Genomic DNA, 20,125 nt, shown 5'->3' with positions numbered 1-20,125 from the left:
ACCATCTACTCTGAGGTCTTCTTTAAGGCATTTCTAAGAAAATAAAAATAGGGTTTGCCATTCACATAAAAAATTGCTCTATAAGATTTCACTACTCTATATATAGGCTGCTGCCTGATTTGAAGAGGGCAGCTGTGTGCCACTTGGGTTGCTGGGTACGATTTGACAGTTTGACCCAATTTTCAGGCTGCTATTAGTGTTGGTGTTGGGAGTCTCTGTGGGCTGGCAGAGAGACGGGCGAAAAAGATGGGGGTGAGGGGTAGGATGGAACCTACACACACACACACACACACACACACACACACACACACACACAGACAAGGCAAAGGAAACCTCTTTCGGGCACCGTGTGGAGGTGCAGAGCGACAGAAAATAGAGTGGATCCCAGTGGTACCACTATTAGAGCCTGCGAATTATAGAACTATTAACCAGAATTGTAACTTCCAATTAAAAGATGATTCAACATTGAAATCTGATGGATGAATTTTGATTAAATGGAGACCCCATTAGGAGCTAGGGGAGATAGACTTCACTGGGCTCTGGCTCTAGTTAAGAGGCAATGGTCTAATAAAGATTTCTGTCTTTTTGGCAAATTAAGGTTAATTACTTTAAATAACATGGCTGGAAGCACACTATAAAGGAGACACGCTTTATTCTCAGGACTTGTGTAACAGATGTAGCAGGTATAACAGGAAGATTTTATAGGCAGTAAAGGTATAGGCCAGATACACACCAATCCATGGCCTTTGATAGACAAGCATGTATACACACACACACACACACACACACACACACACAAATTCCACAAACGAATATGGAGCCATGAGCTCAACTGCAAATATGTCAGCAGCTAGTTTTATTAGCTCAGCCATCTTAGCTTTGACCTCCTGTTCAGTAATCCTAGGGACATATGGGAAAAGCAAGAGCACCATCTGGAAGAAACAGACAAAAGAGGAACACAAGTGTCACTCATGTTTAGTGGGTATGTATTTTGATAGATTTGAATTAAAAAATAATACAGATATTAGAGAAGCAGGCATTTATTTGTGTAAGTGTGTGTATGTATTATAAATTCTAGGGATGATCAAAACCCTAAGTAAATGCAACGTGATGTTAAAACAAACGTGCTTATAGTGAATTTTAGAGCTGGCACTGATTTCAGATATGCATTCAGACTAGAAATTCTCTGCTAGCTTCAAAGACTTATTAAAAGCTAGCACCTTCTGTATGCAAGCAGTTCATGAACAGCACTGGACTCATCAGGGAGGAAACAGACTAGGGAGAGCATGTTCAGTGACTCCAGCAAGTTTCACAAACCATGACTGTTTCACATGAACACTAATATCCTTTACACCACATCGCCGCTGATTTCTTCAGTCTGATTGGTCAGAAGGTGTTGATTAGTTTTCTATAACTGCAGCCCTCACAGTGGTTCATGTTAATGCACTTATATGTTACGTTTCTATAGCAACAGCTCATTTAAAGGGGCCTTGTATCAAGTACAAGTTATTTAGTTGTCATGCACAGTGAGTTATACAGTTTATAAATCCTGCAGTAAAATTAATTTGCATCTCCAAAATGGTAAATTTATAACCCCTCCATAAACAGATTAAAAACATACAAATGTGTTTTAGTGATATGGTAATGTTTTCTGTAATAGGGTGTTTATTATGGAAGGAGTCTCCAGTGTTAGTGCCTAAAGTAAATCTGGGACCTGAATTTTTAAAGGGAAAGACAAATTAAAGTAATAGGGAGCAATAGCTTTGTATTTTTTTCTTAGTGATGGTATGCCGGTTTATACCTGTTATAATAATGGCAGGAAATTAATTATTGCAGAATTGAATCTGCTTTGCAACAGGTTGCATTACACTATCCCATCATTAAATAAACAGCACACCCATTTATCGTTTATTCCTTACTCATACTTTACTACACACTAGCTGTGTAAGCTAGATGCTAGCTGTTTAGCTAGCGGACAAAGTAGTTACCGTAATTTCCGGACTATTAAGCGCATCCATATATAAGCCGCACCCACTGAATTTTACAAATATTTTTATTTTTAACATAAATAAGTCGCACCTGTCTATTAGTGTCTACACTAATGTACTTTACACAGGCATTAATGAAAGACACGTTACAACGGCTTGTATCTAAACAGTAGCCGACCAAGAAAGTCATTGTTCACTGTCTTCCTTCTTTCTTTTACAACTACAGTGGAACCTCAGGTTACGAACACCCCGGCATACGTATAATTCAGGTTACGAATTGCAGTTCATCAAAATTTTTGCCCCTGGTTACAAACAATATATCGGGATACAAACGTCGCTCACCAAAAAATCGCAGGCAAGTTGGTTGTTTTGCTCTATCACGCAGCTCGTCACATCAGTTAGCGTCCTGTGTCCCTAGCGAGACCATCGTGTTACTTATCCGCTTGAACTTTTCCCGGCGGCAGCGTAACAACTCGTTAGTTGATGCTCGTGGAATGATGAGATGGACAACATTAGCCGATGCATAACCACTTTACTTGTTTTTATGAAGATAGATTAGCAGGGTTACAGTCTTTTCCGAAGTACAATACCCATAATGAATTTCACTCTGGACTTCAATACCAACTGATAGTAGCCTTAAAGAAACAGCTCTCATTTTCCCTCTAATGCAACAATTGTCTCAGCGTTCGTGTTAATAACACTGTCTTTAATATTCTATAATATAATATATAATAATATATAATAATATAATATAATAAGATTCTCCTTCAAACAATAACTCTCCCTCCTCCCCTTCTCTGACGTCGTCTCCTGCAGCGAGTCTTCTCAAAGGAAAGTACCGGTAAAGATCTTTTCCTCTTTTGTATGTTTTATGTGGTATGATTTTAATATAACATGTTAAAAGTAAATAATATTAGTGAATATTGGCTTTATTTTTATTTAAGTAATATTTTTGGTTGTCCAGAATGAATTACCGAAGTTTCTGTTCATTATTATGGGGAAATTTGTATCGGGATACGAACTTTTCAGGTTACGAATAAAGTACCGGAACGAATTAAATTTGTAACCCGAGGTTCCACTGTATTTCTATTGGGAGTTTATCTTTTGGCATTGTCGTGCGTTTAAAAATCACCCGATGGACGTTTTTTCTCCCGATGCCGTGCAGCTCAGAACACAGGTGAGGTGCGTTTTTTCGTTTTCATTCGGAAATTTAATTGGTCTAATGTTATGGGGTTCAGGTTTTTGGTTTAAAGTTTGTGAAACCGGGAAAAATCCCAGGAAAAATTCATAAATTAGCCGCTTCGTTGTTTAAGCCGCGGGGTTCAAAACGTGGAAAAAAAATAGCGGCTTAGTAAAATTTCAGCTACACAAAACTCAAAACTAATGGACATGCCTCTGCCTCCATCAAGTCTTTTACCCTTAGACTACAAAACAACCAGTAAGGAAAATATAAAAGATATTTGTTGCATTTGACTTTGCTATGATTTTGTTGTCCCTGTTTGTATTAATAACACAAGCTCATCTGCTGGTTATAAACATATTTCCATAAAACCCCATGAAACATACACAGACACCATAAAATCATTATGCCTTCACCACCTTACACCTTCATAATTACATATTTTCAACAAAAAAGTTTCATGAACTATGCTTTAATTGATTGTTCGCTATTAATGTGGGATGCCTACATTACTGACAAGATATATTTCTGTATACTTCTTTTTTACGATATTTTGTACTTTATATTACATTTGGGCTATTTTGCATAAAGTATCAAATGTATGATCAGGAACGATCTGCCGATGGCAAATGAAACTGCAACAACATACAACTAAAATTGTAAAGCTTTGGCAAAGACACTGCCACTGCCACAGTTTTGATTACTGATCATGTCTGCTATTGATTAGCCAAACACAAGAGGGAGAGGTAGACACACAGCTGAGACTCCTGAATCTCTCTCAGTCTGTATAATATAGAGAAAAGACAATTCACATTTACAATTACATTTGTGGCATTTGGCAAATGCCCTTATCCCAAATGACTTACATCCTTTGTTTACTAGGTTATGGTTTAAGAATGTAAAAGAATGTTAAAGAAATAGAAACAAGGAACTTTTCTTATATAGTGTACTTGTATACAAAGGTTAAATCATAATAATTATTCAAATGGTTTACATCATTTAACTACTTATAGCTCATCATCAATGAATCAATAACAGTGACTCTTCTTTCTGTAAAAAAATTAAAATAAAAACAACTACCTGTCAATAAATGTATCTACACAGCTTTTAAAGAAATCAAAGGAAAAATCTACTGTTCTATCTCTTTACTTTACACTAATTTATTTGTTCAGTTCTTGGTATTTTCTTACCAAGAAGTTGTTAAGATCAATAAAAGCCCAGGGGTGTATACCTGCTATAGCATACATTATAACATTAATAAATATAATGGTTAAATAGATTAAATATTAAAATGTATTCTTTATTACTTATTAAATATAGTATAATTTCTGTTTAAGAATACTTCAACATGCAGTTATTGGAAACTCTGCTTCACTGCATTTCATCATCCTACCACTGATTATTTTCCTATTCCAGCATGCCCCATCATGTTTTAAAGGTATTTAAAGTTAATAGGAAATTATTTCATCAACTTAGAAATTTATCCTGAAACATACACATTATATTTGAAACAATACACATTACACAAATCTGCAATCTTTTTATTTGTGAACAGAAGGTTCCGTGTAGACGTTATTTCGTTTAATATTCTCCAGGCACACGGACACGGACATGCATGTTGAGCATGTAGGCTTCACCCTGTGATGCTGTCTCCGATTAATCTGCAGCTTATGCTTCCTGTTTTCTCGGTGAAAGAGAGGAGAATCAAATCTGTAGTGCATGGAAGTTTGTATCTGACTCCATCCCTTTCACACATTACTTTTCAATTTGTAGTTGTAGTTTAAGTCTCCATTTGGCCTTTTGCAGGAAAAGGCTGCTGTGTAATTGACAATGACAGAGAGCAGTCAGACTTGATTAGTTCAGGTTTGGTAAGCAGTTCATTATTTGCTAGGCTTGCTGAGAGAGGAAAGAGAAGAGAGAAAGAAAGAGAGAGAGACAAAGAAAGCATTTACTCATTTACTAATATTTTTAATATTTAAAAATGTTTAATCATGTCTTATTATTACAATATTCATTTAATTATAATAGTTAATGATGTGTGTGTGTGGGATGGACATGTACAATGTAGGTAAGTCGTGAAAAACAAATGAAAATAAAAAAAATCCCCTCATTGTAACAAGTTGATGCATGTAAGTATTCAAACAACATCAGGCAGCAGTTGTTTAAATATCTACATTTTAAATACATTTATCCTCACCTTTTCTCCTTGTGTTGGCCTGTGTGGTGAATATACCACAATCAACAGTACACATTTTACTATGCTCATGTCTATTAGGTTTTTCCAAAAAGAAAATGAATGTACATCTATTTTTTTAAGATTATTAAATATAATTTTCTGAAATTAAACTCACCCAAATTATTGTTTGGCATGATTTTTTATTCTTTAATGAAAACAAAATTGCTTGACAAGGCATTCCATAAAAAACAGCCATTAGACAACAGAAGAAGGCACAGATTTGCCTTGAATGTGTAAGATGGAAATGCCCCTGAGACCTACACAGGCCTACCCCCTTCTCCTGATAAACTGAGGTAATAACAGAGGATATCTGGTTACGGAGAGAGAAAAAAGAAAAATAACACGTCCTTGTCAAATATGTCTAATGAAGTTAGTTTTCCAATCAGGTTTTCAGTGAGGCAAAAACAATACAGTTTTCTATCTTTGACCAGTAACCAGTTTACAGACTAAAACAAATCACCCAATGCAGAAAATCTTTTTAAAGGTAAATTTATATATCAAACGTTTTTACTTATTAAAATTATTGAATATATTGCAATGTAATTCAGTTTGATTAAATGAATGATTTATATTGAGACACAAAGGACAGTAAAGAAGAGGCACAAAAAAAAAAAACACAAGACAGAAATAATATATTTTGCCACAGCAGAAACAGTCCTGTGAAAAATTGCAAAAGCCTGGGCATGCGATCAGCTGACAAAAGGCCTGTCCTGAACAGTTACATGATCTAAAGTCTAATCAAACATCATTTACAGCTTGTTTTATTTGGGCCTCTTGAGAGACTGTCCCTCCTGCCTCTTTGCCATGGCAACCAGTGTCTCATTTCAGAAGTGTCATGCCACATTATCATCTCGCCAGCTCACACACTCTGCCTGACAAGTTCTCTCAGCTGCTCTCTCTCTCTTTCTTTCCACTTTCTGTCTGCCAGCTTTCTGTATTCCTTTTTCCTCCTCAATACATGGTTTCATTTTACTATCTTGTGAAGTACAATGGAGGACATCCATGCATCTGTGTACTGGTTATTTAGGTGGCATAGACGAGTTAGGCCAAAAAAAAATTATACAGTGGAGACAGAGAGGGAGAATAAATAAAATCATTTTGGCATTATAAAACAAGATGGTTTATTGAAGTGCATTTTATATGTATGTGCTTTCTTAATGTTTCAAATATAAGAAAGAAATAGCATCAATCAAATATCAGAAAAATGATCTAAATAATACCTGAAATAACATGTTTAGATTGACTTTTATGTGTGACGTATAGGTTTTGATGATCTTCACTATGAGACAGTTGTCTACCAACAACACCAAAGCATTGGTGTCATTTATGCTGTAAAGTACAGGGCTGACACCTATTTCTACTGTGTACAAATGCTACACTATAAGCAACTGGGTGTCTTTCTCATCCTTGTTGTAAGATGAATCACATTGCTAATTGTCTAGATCACAGGTTCCCGAGTCAGTCATCGGGGATGCACCGCTGGGCCACAGTGCACATCTCTTAGCCCAACAGAACCCAATAAAGAACATCGAAAGACATGGCTGAAGATGTCTCAGGAGTCCTGGGAGTGTGAATTGAACTAAAAAATGTGGAGTCTTTGACAACACCTAAGGGCTCTTTAAATATCTCATTTGTACTGGAACACAAAGAACTTGGACAAAAGTATTAGTTTACACATTTAAATGAACAGGTTTCAGGAAAACATCCCTATTGTGTCTTCCTTCCATTTGCATATACAGTATGCTGTAACAACACACACCTCCTGTGCCGAATTGAACCGGTGATAAGCAGATGGTAATGGTGCACTCAAGACCCCAATAAAAACAGCAATTTATTGTAAAATGCAAACATTCTTAACAGAGCGGGCAATTTCATCCGAAATAAAGCAATGCCACAGTGGATCGCAAACCACTTCTGCCTTTAAATCGACCCAATCAAAATGTGTAGCTTCAAATAGAGAAACATGAAGGTGATGAAAGAGCTGCCTGATACAGGCCCCATAGTTCATGTAATTCAGCATCCAATGCAAATTAGAGCTGTCTTGGTGTTAAAAAAAAATCGCCCTTCTTCACTCGCTTAAATAAAAAAGCATCATTGCAGGTTTGGGCCTGACGAGAGAGAATAATTTGAGAGGATATTTGCTTACATGTGTATCAGCAATTTGGTGTGTTCGCCCCCCTGTCCCCCACCCATCTCAACGTGTGTGTGTGTGAGTGGCACCATGCAGGCACATGCCGCCGTGCCACAGGACAGCGGCTGGTTCTGTCACCGCAGCCACAGCCACCACGGCAGCCTCCTCCTCTGTGCACGGTGGGAATTAGATTCCCATCATCAGAAGCAGCAATTTGCACAAAACAAAGTGAAATCACACGCCGGCATGTCTGGACAGGCCTGGTTCCTGAGGCGCACAGCACATATGCAGATTGCTGGATTAATGTCCTCTGCGTGTAGGACAGAGGACGGCGGGGAGAAAGTGTAGGGAGGGTGGGATGTAGTGGAAGCGGAAGGGTATAATGGGGGGCTGCCACACACACACACACACACACACACACACACACACACACACACACACACACACACAGAGCTCTTAAGCATGCTAACAGGACAGCAGGTCCATGTTGGCTCACAGGTTCCTGCTCTCACTATCATATAAATAGCTACTTTCAGTCCTTTTAGATATTTGCACAAAAGATTAAAATTAAAATAAACGATACTTGCACAAAATTAAAGCAGCTATATATGACAAAGTATTTCATACAAAGACAACTTGCTACTTAGTGAGTAGACACGGGACTCTGAAGTATTTGTATGGACTGCCACGAGGCACTAATGAGTCAATAGTTGTGCAATGTACATACTGTGTGTGTGTGTGTGTGTGTGTGTGTGTGTGTGTGTGTGTGATTTCACCCTTGCTGTAGATGTATAGCAGGCCTTAGCTAGCACATGATGGCCTGTGGGGAGTGAGGGCTGTTCCAGGTCCCTGCTGTAATTTTCTGTCAGCCTGGCAGGATTTGCCTCGCCTGGGGCAACAGCACAGTGGCTGTGGAGCATGCCACCAATCAGGGACTGAACCCCTGACCTCACTGACCCAGTGTGTGTGCTAAGCTGCTTTCTGCTTTACTGTGTGCATGTTTGTGCTTGTTTTGGAGTGTGAGAGACTAAAGGAGGGTGTGATGTGCTATATATTACTTATATAGTCCTTTGATCCCTAAATACTATATGTGTGTACATAAAATTACTGAATGGAATGTGACATAAATAAAATAGTGCCTTTCCAAACCTCAGTCACTTGATCAGAAACAGAATATTTAACTAATACTATAGTTTAACCAAATAAATCAAGTTGAATTATAACTCTTACTAAAACTCAGTGTTTAAGACATTACATTGACTTCTGATTGATAGATCATGATCTGGGCCCTCAAACCCTTAACCCCTTAACTCTTGCTGTATAAATATTATAAATCAAAGTCTCTAATTAAAAACCTATGCCAAATTGACATAATTGTAATAAAATGTGCTCCAATGGGTTGACTTGTTCCACAATGTCCCACACTAGAAATGAAACTATAATCAAAAGAAGGCTTCCTTGGGGTATTTGCTTTGAGGACACACTTTTGCAAATGACATCATTAATAGTCCCTTTAAGTAGGAGATTCACAAAATGCAGTAGTTTTGCGTAAATGTAAGACAACCTTTCATTTACTGTATGTGTACCAAATACTACAGCTGTACAAACCCCAAACAAAACTAGTGGTACCTACTAAATCTGTTTCTACGTAAAGATGCTAATATTCAAAACATTATTACAAATATTACAAAACTTACAAAACGGTAACGTATCGGTAACAGCATCTGAAACATTTGTGTGAACCGGTGCACCCCTTTCTGTCCATCTATGGCCATTGTGTAGGCTTGTGTGGTGGGCTGGATTTCCAAGGCTAAAACTGCAGGTAAGTGTGTGAGATGGAGCTCAGGTGCTGGGGGAGAGAGTGCAGTGTCCACCTTGGCCTTTCTTAAAGCTCTGAGATTGATTAATCTTTGGCCCCAGCCTGCTGTAAATACACCAGCAGCAATGTCAGGACAGCAGCTCTCAAAGATGCTCAGAACAAGCATAAACACACACACACACACACACACACACACACACACACACACACACACACACTATGGTCTGCAAGCTATTGAAATTATAGTAAGACAAAAACGTAAAACATTATTTCAACTGAATGTTTGTCCGATAAACACAACACAGATGTTCCTCCCACCCAAACAACGCTACAAACATCTTCAATTAAAGATCTCTTCAGATAAATGCTGTTATAGTGAAGGAACAAAACCACAGGTGAGGTCAAGCAGTCTGGGCTATCATTATCACATCAAAGATCTTGGATCTATGGAAGATCGTAATCTATTTATTTATTTATTTATTTCATTTTTTGCCCCAAGAACACTTATCCCATGATGTTTATTCCTTCTATACTATAACAATATGCTTTTCAAATTGTTTTATTTATTAACAATGCCAGGTCATACATTTTACTCGTTTATGGCCATGTTGTAGGATTCCCATAAAAGCAGCTATAAACCTTTATTTTCTTCCTCGCTATTCTGATTTTCCCTTTCAAACTTTTGTTCCTGAGAAATCACATGATCTGTTCTTTCCTTGCCAGCAAATGTTTTAAAGCTGTAAATGAACTGACTGACTGTTACAAAGCCCTGGAGACATTATCTAAAAAGTCACCAGAAAAGTTTCTGAATATGTGGTTGGTTTAGAAATGGAATAATATAAGAATGATTACATTAATATAAAACTTGAAGCCAGAACTAGTCTTACAGAAAGTTAATAAACAGCTTCTCACCAATCAGAATGGAGAATTCAACAGGACTGTGGTGGTGGTGTAGTATATACAGGGAAAGATTAAAGTACATTTTCTGATGTGGTGTATTTCCGTTACATGCAAAAGACTCCTTTCACCATTAACACTGTGTGATTGTGTGTGACACAAAATCACTGTTATAACAAATCTATCTGCAAAGGTGTGGAAAATGGGCTTGGTGTGATCACTAAATTTGCACATTTGGATCAGCTATGAGAAGTGTTTTCTGTACACATGCGGTTATATGATATTTACATGTCAAAGCTATACGATTGGGTTACAAACACAGCCAACAATAGAATTCAACAAACCTGACAACAGTGTGTCAAATGATAAAATGTCTGAGCCTTATTGAAGAGACACCATTAGAAAGTGTCTGCTGCACTCAGGCCTTGAGCATCCCTGTGGCTTAAATATAAATTTAATCCCTTGAAAAAAAATATGAAGAGAAAAAAAAAAAACAGTGAATAAATATATCAGTTTCAAAGTAAAGGCACCAGAGGCCTCGTACAGACAGTTGTGCTTATTTCAATCAGGTGACATTTGTTAGGAACTAACACCAGAAAGGAGGCAGCCACTGGCTAACCTTTCGGCAGTGAATTATGAGAATTTACCTTCATGCTTCAGTGCTTTTGCTGTTCTGCTGCCTTTAGTGTCTAAATCAAAGGCAGGATCTGCTACATCGGCAGTTTCTCTGGCAAGGGCAGCCGCTGCACAAGCAGCTGACGATCGGTGACATTTACCATGTCGCACAGCCCACTACAGCAGACAGCACATAACCCAGGAGGCAAGCACAAGTCAATTCATGCTTGTAGCCATTTTCCTCCACACCACTATAGATTCGAGTGCACACAGAAAGGCTGCCCTGAATTACACACGTGGAAAAAAAAACACATACACAGACACATACACATGCAAAGTGTAAACCCTGACCAGGTGAAAGTCTTTATTACTTACTGTAAAAAAAAAAATCTACTGAATGCCAAATACAAATCTGTAAAAAAAAAAAACTAATAAACATGTACACAACGTCCCTTTGGGTAGAAGTTAGAAAAACTTTAGATTAGATCCATTTTTTTTTCTTATTGCAAGTGAAGCATTGCCTCAGGAGATGAGAGCGACTCCCAGTGTCTGGCTCAGCAAAGCCGTAGCCGTCGCTCCCCAGACACTTCTAATTTATTTAACAGCTCAACAGGTAATTTTCCAGCAAAATGCTGATTTTCCTCACCAGCTTCCTCTTCAGCATGTATTCTAATTACCAGTGGCTCACTTTGATCTGAGGCCTGCACTTCACACTGCTCCAGCTTCCCCAGGATCTCATTTCATTAGAGAGGCTCATTTCTTTTTGGCATACTTCTTATTTTACTGATACTCATTCCGTTTTTCAGCAAGATATACTACCTGACGTATTAACAGACTGCTTGGACACCCGCTGTCAAAACACACAGCGTGTCTTCCTAAAGCCTACCCGAGAAACGGCTCGAAAACAAAGTGCTGCTCGCTTAAAAGACAGGGGAGATTGGATTCATCTCTAATCCTGATTACCTGATTAAAAGTTGGAGTGCAGGTTAAATATATCTGCGTTAACCATGAAGTCAGGCTATATTCCATTCATAGAATGTACACACATTGTCCACTTTATTAGGAACATTCTTACACCTGTTCATTCATGCAATTATGCAATTATGCAATCGGCCAATCAAGTGGCAGCAGTGCAATGCTAATAGTTGCTAATCAAATCATGCAGATCTAGGTCAAGAAGTTCAGGTGATATCAGACAGCAAATATTTGATTTCAATAATTTATTTCAAAAACTGTTCCTGGAATTTTCATACACAACAATGTCTACGTATGTGCATGCATACATACACTTACACACGTATGCATATGTATGAATATTAATATTTTTGCATATATACATATATGTACTGTATAATGCATGTGTATTTTAAATGTGTGTGTGTATTTACACACACAAATTTAAAATCTTATACCAATATAGGATGCAAAAAACTGTTTATCGTTACATGTGTCCATCTATCAAAAGTGTAATAGAGGTTGTGTGACTAAACCTGCTGCTGAAAGTGGGTCATTAGGTAGCATTGAACAAAGAGAAAGCATAAAGGCGGCAACACGAGATGCCTTAAAAAGGGGTCTTTTCAAAGTGTGGGAGTGCGCAGAAGGTGGCAGTTTTTTCCGGGAAGGGTCCCCTCAGCTCCTCCATCTGTCCGTCTGTCTGTCTCTGCAGAGGGTCCCAACAGGGGGTCAGTGGCGCACCCCCTCCGATGCCCAGAACTGTGCCACGCCAGCACACAGGCACGGCGTAATATGGCCGGTGCCCTGTGCTGCGATCGGATGGGCGAGCCCGCTTTACCTGCTGCGATTCCATTACCAGGCTGCCTGTTCTTGCTCTTGAGTGTTTCTGTAGCATATTAAACAGATTAATAGAACAATGCTCCAGGGAGCGAGCGGCCTGTCAATCTCGGCTAAAAACACAAAAGCAGAAAATTAAAAAAGCCCATGGCTGAACTCCAGAGCTGATAAAACACACTGGAATCTGTGGAGGGGGGGCAGAAACACAGATGGTAAATATTTATTCTCCATCTCACCGCTTTAGAGACCACACAAATGCACACACGGAGGCACGCTTGCATGGGTACACACACACACTCTTAAACACACACAGGCATGCTCTCACATACTCCTACAAAAACAAAATACACACTCACACACAAAGACTTCAGGATTACGATAGGAGTGACATAGGTGGCCAAAACAATTTTTTTACCAGTACCTATTTTGAGTGTAGTCTGTGATACTAATCTTCCATATGTAGCTCATGAATAAGAATTATTTCTTTTGATTCACAGAAGTAAAGACAGATCACCCGACTGTGTCCTAAGAGACCTGGAAAAAAATTCTATCACAAATGCTATCACAATTAGACTGATGCTAAAACACTGACTAAATTCAATCAAAGATCTGAAGTGGCTTTGTCATGAGCATCCACGTCAAATATCCATTACCAACTCACCAAAACCTTACCCCCCAACATTTTACAACACGGATTACACCCATTCCCAAACAGCCCTAAAAGTATATAATCTCTTATTATAGTCCTTCTGTCATACACTATGTTGTATGATTGTCCATTACATGACATTGTTTTTTTTGTCTAATCCAGTGCCTCTCTGGTGTCTCAGCGCTCATGTGAAGACAGTGTAGTGTATTAGCAGGTTAATTGCCCTGTTGCAGTGGCTGCTGGGTCGCATGAGGGTCCACGCCGATTTAATTGTGCAACGTTCCGTCGGCTAACCTTTCTTAGCTAGTCTCCAGAGGGCAAGCAGAGGAACCACTGGCTGTCAGATCACCATGACGGTGAGTTCAGGAGCACAAGTTCACAGCACCACCTGCTGGAGGGAATGTCACAGCTTAACGGGAACGCTCTGACACACTGTAATAATGCCGCAACAGTGACCTGTGCATTTTCATGGAGTATCGTAGTGGTACAGTTTATGGGATATAGTGTAGTGCTGCTGACAGGCGAAGTGAATTCTGCCATAAAACTATACTCGGTGCTATAAAAAGAGATTTCTAACAGTCAACCATGGCAAAATTCAGCTTGACCTTCAAAGATGACCTATCTTGCACTGTCGCAGTGCACACTCTCTACCCTATCATCCTCATCCTCACCGTCTCGTTTGCATTCCTTTCCACCCGCTCCCGGATCGGCTCGGCTCGGCAGCCTGGCCCAGCCCTGTCTGTTTTCATTCCCCTCTGAGAGGACAAGTAATTTAGGAGAGAGGAGAGCAGATGACCACTGGCTTCTGACCTTTTCTCCCTCAATTTAACTCCTCCATGTTGTGCTGCGAAAGTGGCAATCAGCCTAGGCAGAAGTGACACCCTCATCTGAGCACGGCGGAGCCTCGCACACAATCACAGTGTCACTTTCTATCACTGTGCTGTAGCGGGCAGGGGGAAGGGCAGGGTTCGCTGAAGATGCCACGCCGATCTTTCTCGTCCCTCCCTGCTCTCCTGTACGGTGCAGTCCAGCGCAGGCAGGCATCATTAGTATGCAGAGTGCACGGCGTTGTCACACCAGCCAGTTTCTCAAATCATCCTTTGATTGTGTGTGTTATTATGTTAATATATTTTGGTTGTAACCGTGGTGATACAACACTGGAGTAAATGTTGTCATAAAGTGTTTATTTAATGCTCATGCCATAACAGCCACATCGATTCAAGGATGTGGAGGCAAGAAATAGCTCCCATGAAGCTTATAGGAATTCTGGATCGGTTGACCAATGATGGAAAAATAGCTTATGATAGTTGAACAACTAATAACAATCATAAATGGATCTCATTACTTTCGGGAAGCTGTAGATATCAAATACTATGGCTCTCACAAGTGCAGACAAGCTAAAACATTACCATTCAGTAGTACATGACCTACAACTCTAGCTTTTTTTTTTTTTTTTTTACTCAGAACTAATGAAAAGATTTACTCAAGGCTTGTGTTCTCTTCATCAGGTCTCGTCAGCATTAAAAGTGCAGAAGAAACGACCCGCTGTTTAAGTGCTCACTTGATCTGTAGACTGTAGAAGGGATGCACTATATAATTTTATAATACCACACACAGACATTTAACAGTGTTTTTTTCTATCCATAACAGTGCCAAAGAATTTCGTTTACATTGCAATAAACACATTTTAACACATTACTCACACTAACAATGAACTGCATTGGATATTAAAACGAATTCTTGTGTAAAAAGTATTTATCCTGTTTTCCTTGTTAAATAATTTATTATTGTAAACATTACATGAAAGCTTTATTGACTTATTTCCACCAAAGTGTCTACTGTCTTGCTAGCAGTAAATATTAGCTATAGTATGTATTATACATTACAAATTTCCGGTATAAGGTCACTTTTAGCAATATTCTCATAACAAAAAATTCTTTCACACATTATTTGTATTATGTCTGAAAATAAAACAAGTGTATAGAAAATTATTTATGATCCTTTCCAAAAAGATAAATGATGCAATTGAAAAAATAAAAAAATGTTTTTTTGAGATGTTCCACTACATTTTGTAGCATGCTTTTAGAGTTTTGTGCACATTCAGCAATAAGGGTGTTAGTAAAGTCAGGTACTGATGTAGAGTGAGGGGTCCTGGGGTGCAGCCAGTGTTCCAGTTTGTGGCAAATTTTTTTAAGGAATTCTAAGCAAAGGGAAAATTTAATTTTACTGCATCCAAAAATAAAATATAAAAATTCTATATAATTTTGTGCCTCCAAATTTGTAGTAACTGTTTAGGGAAGAACCGTATGGCTGGAAAATTCGGTGTCGAAATACATTTGTCCATATAGTGTATATGTTATAATTCATTTTAATTCTTGCTAAATGACAGTAATGCACTGCCATAATGTGTATTATAATTTAAACAAGAAGTGGCTGTGGCCTAAAACTGAAACAGTGGGAATTTCCCAGTGTCTTCCAGAAGTAGAAAAGCAGGCAAAGACAACATGGTGTATAAATTCTGGTTTTGACAATTCCTCAACCTCAGCTATATCACTCCTGTTCATAATTATACTAAACCACTATATACTAATAACTAGTAACACATTATTATGTTCAGCAGTTGCATCCACTGCATACACACATTTTATTCCCCTGATGTTCAAGAATCAATGTCCTAAATATACTGGGAGCTCCAAGACTTAGTCCCATCAATGCATATTGAAATGCTGAAGCAGTAAACTATTACATGACTGTGGAACAGAGGAAGGAGGACATAAGAAGTCAGGGGACTGGATTGTACTGCCTCCTCTATATCAGTAAGTTGCACTACTGTTGCTAACAGATTTGCCACTTGTGTGTGGATGAACATACACCAGTGTGAAAGACACGGATAAGCACGCTTACAAGTACTGTAACACGTTATATCATGGGCTGCCATGAAATAGAGTGGCTCTGAGGGGAATCTGCTACAAAGTACCATATGCAAAATCATCACGAGGCATAACGTAAGAAGGGATCGGATCAATGGATTACACATATGTGCTTATGGGTTTGTAGAGACAAACCGAGAGGCAAAGAGAGTTCAAAAAAGGAAGCAGAACTGTGCAATAAAACACTATTAGGTTTAAAACAACTTAGAGGAGAATGAAGTAATATATGTAACCAATGTTTAGGTTTCCTGCTTTTTCCACTGGCTTTGACCTCACATGTGGGATTAAAAAAAGTCCTAAATAGTGCTATGCCTCAGAGGGGGTATTATCATTTAAAAGGTCCTGTCATTGTGCAACTCGTCCCCTCTGTGCTGAAAATGAAATTGTCTGATGTGCAAGATTTACCTTTGCTGGGTTTGGCCCCGTTAAGGCGAGAGGGTCACGGCTCCACGTGTCATCTTGTCGCACCATCATGGTGGCTCCAATTTACACACAGAGCCGCTCTGCATTTCAAAGGACCTCCTGTTAGTGATCGCTATCGGCGGCCAGCGGACACAAGATTAGGCCAGCTGGAAAAACCACTCGCCACTTCCCCCACATTTACATTTTCATTTTCATATTATATTCCCCCTCATTCTCTCTCTCTCGCTGACGCTGTTCTCCTCCTGGGCCCTAACTAGCCACTCCAGAAACCCCTGGAGCTGGGCTACTCCGTCTCTCAGTCCTCCAATCTCTTCAGCCCTCTGCCCCACGCCTGCAGCACACCTGATGCAATAATTAATGAAACTTTTGATGTAATAAAAAAATAAATAAAAAAATAAAGCAAATAACACACTTTGCCAGGCAAAGTGGCTTTCAAATATTTTGTCCCATAAAAAAAGCCAGCCAGTCTGAGAACAGACTTTCGATCAAAGGGTCTTAAATACATCGATGTGAGACATACCAAAAGCATTCAAACAATATTGTGGAAAAAAAAAGATTAAATGAGCTGGAGATAAAAATCTCTGTTCAAGATTTCCCGGCAGTTCTAATTTTTGGCTTGAAGCTAATGTTACTGTTCTAACTTCTGACTTACACCTCAAAAGAAAGTTAACGGACCAGGTAATATGTTCATTACTTCCCTAAAAAAAAAAATCTAAATAAAACTGAACTACATTTCCTGTTCCTTCATGAGACTCTTTATACATGTTTTTTTAAGATAAGGTTGATTGTTGGCCTTAAAAAATCTGAAATTATATTGCTTTATCCCCTATCTTTCTATGATTTCAATTTTAACTGACACTACAAGGATCTTATACACGGCACAATTACATTTTATTTGCATAGCATAATCATTTTATATATATATATATATATATATATATATATATATATATATATACATATATATATATACACACACACACACACACACACACACATATATATATATATATATATATATATATATATATATATATATATATATATATATATATATATATATATATATATATATATATATGTAGAGAGAGAGAGAGAGAGAGAGAGAGTGTTAGTACATATTTAGATTTATTTTTTTTATTCTAAGAATTATTATTGGATTAATATTAGATGTTATTAGAAATGTAGAAATCTAGTAGTCATGTGGGTGACACCAAAAGTTAATTCATCATATTTCCATCAGTGATAAATGTTATTAACTGGGCATTGAATGCAAAACTGCTGATGCCATTTGCAGCCCTAAAATATTGTAGCAGTTTATAATAGTTTATACTGTTTATACTGATTACAGTCCAGATTGATCTTCATGGCGAGGTTCAGTATTAGCTCACCTGACACACTGATATTTGCTAATTTACTTTTAGTTTGTTATTTCCATGCTAGCTAATTAAGGAATAAGGCTCTTATTAGTTAGCTAAAATCTTCACATATTCCTTTAGTCTTTTGTTAAAAGTATAAAAAAAAAATTATATATATATATATATATATATATATATATATATATATATATATATATATATATATATATATATAATGATTAATACCCAGTCAATGTGATAAAAAGGAGGTAGATTTATTTTTTTATTTTTTTTATTCATTATTGTGCATATTATGCTTTAAATAAATTAAAGCTACAGTAATACTTTGGTGCTTTACAATGAAGAGCAATTTTGTTTTTACTTAAGAAATAAATTCAGCCACTTTTACTATTAACTCTGCACATCTCTAGTTGAATATCTAATGAATACTTCATTCTATTTTGAACTGTGGATTAAGCCATAACAATGTGTATGCATATTTTGAAGAAGAGTTTAAGTGTTTGAGTGTGTGTGTGTGTGTGCGTGTGTGTTTTGGGGCTGGGGTTGTAGATAGAGTGCTAAATTTATGGTGGCAAAGCCCAGCCGACAGTCCGACCTCATGCGCCGTCCCATCCACTTTGAATTTGACTGGTATCTAATGAAGAAGAAATAGTTTTGTTCTTCTGTCCCCCAGATTTCTCTAGTCTAAATGCTTCTGTCTCTCAGGCTGATCTTGTTTACCTTGTGCACGCAGTAACCTCATTCTGAGTGCCATTCAATGGACTTAAAGGGCCAGAGAGGTACAGTGATACATTGCACTCATAAATGCCAATGACTCGCCCTGCATATTAAAGATCCAAAAGCTGCACTCGCAATGTATTCTCATTATTTTGTTTTAGGCTCTCTAAGAGCAGATGAAAACTAAGCCACTGGCTACAGGGAGAGCTTGTTACTGTACAAAAGCCCAGTGGTCAAAAAGATAGGCCATTGGAATGATTAATGTGGAGTAACAGCCTTACACAGAGGCTAATCGAAGGTTATAGAGTGAAATTAATGTTGGCCTAACTGAGCCATATATTGTAATAAGAGCTTTTTTTTTTTTTTTGTACTCCAGTACATTTGAATATCTTGACTATCATTGTATATCTTAATTACAATCAAGTGTAGGCAAACTAAAGACAAAAAAAAGCTTTTTTTTCCTAAAGCGATTTCTGAACACAAACGCTACTATTCGAAATAGAAATTTCTGACAAATCCAGCGGCATGTATCCATCACGTCAGTGTTCACGAACGTCACGAATTTCATGCGAATGTTTAGCGTGGGACAGAGACAGCGGAGCAGGGAGAGGGAACAGAGCAGGAAAAACTCACTTTACATTTTCTGCATGTACATCACAGCAGACAGCTGACCTTCAGCACAGCCATGCTTGGATGGATAACAACACTTGAATTACGTCCATTCCAGGGAAGGACATAAAACAGACACAGCACTTTAAAGTTGTTCAATTACATCATCCTTTTAATTTCTGTTTTACTTGAAATCGGATGCACTTTTAATACACTAACTCTTTCACTCACTGTCTCTCATACACACAGACACACACACACTCAGGAAGAAATGCTACCTGTTAAATAGGCTAGGAATGCACACAAAGAGAACTAGGTAAAAGAAAAATGTGTATATACATAGAGAAAATTTAAGTAACACACATTAGATTTTTCAGGTCTCTGCTTTCTGACACATAGTTCAATATAAGTTATCGATCTAATGGGCCTGAATCTACGAAATAGTAACACAAAAGCAAAATCATCAATTTTGCCTTCTTTTATGGTTTTATTAGCATATGAATGATTAACAGAAAAAGATAGTCTCACTCCTTCTTCTGTCCTGCTCTCTCTCTCCCTCCTCCCACTGCTTATTTTATTTTCTGGGGTTTTGAATCCCCCAAGCTTTTCAAGTGGAGCGCCTGTGTGGACAGCACCCAGACATTACTATTCAGTGCGGCTTTGTGTGCGTGTGAATCTGAGCGGAAGTGGGAGAGTGCACAAATGTGTGTGTGTGTGTGTGTGTGTGTGTGTGTGTGTGTGTGTGTGTGTGTTTGGGTGGT

The 20,125-nt window shown here is 38.1% G+C and overlaps 1 protein-coding gene across 1 annotated transcript in view; it reads right to left on the bottom strand.

The window, feature by feature from the left end:
• Nucleotides 1-635: 635 nt before the first annotated feature.
• The window catches only part of dhrs13a.3 (dehydrogenase/reductase (SDR family) member 13a, duplicate 3), a 47,219-nt gene continuing 27,729 nt past the window's right edge, over nucleotides 636-20,125 (bottom strand). Inside the window, exon 6 of the transcript XR_006927435.1 lies at nucleotides 636-932. The gene's annotated coding sequence lies outside the window, so the exon portion shown is untranslated. The remainder of the gene's footprint in view (nucleotides 933-20,125) is intronic.

The sequence above is a fragment of the Silurus meridionalis genome, chromosome 12 (assembly GCF_014805685.1).
Source record: "Silurus meridionalis isolate SWU-2019-XX chromosome 12, ASM1480568v1, whole genome shotgun sequence".
NCBI classification, from domain to species: domain Eukaryota; kingdom Metazoa; phylum Chordata; class Actinopteri; order Siluriformes; family Siluridae; genus Silurus; species Silurus meridionalis.
Note: the sequence above shows the minus strand (reverse complement) of the source record. Positions and strands in the feature narration are given on the sequence as shown.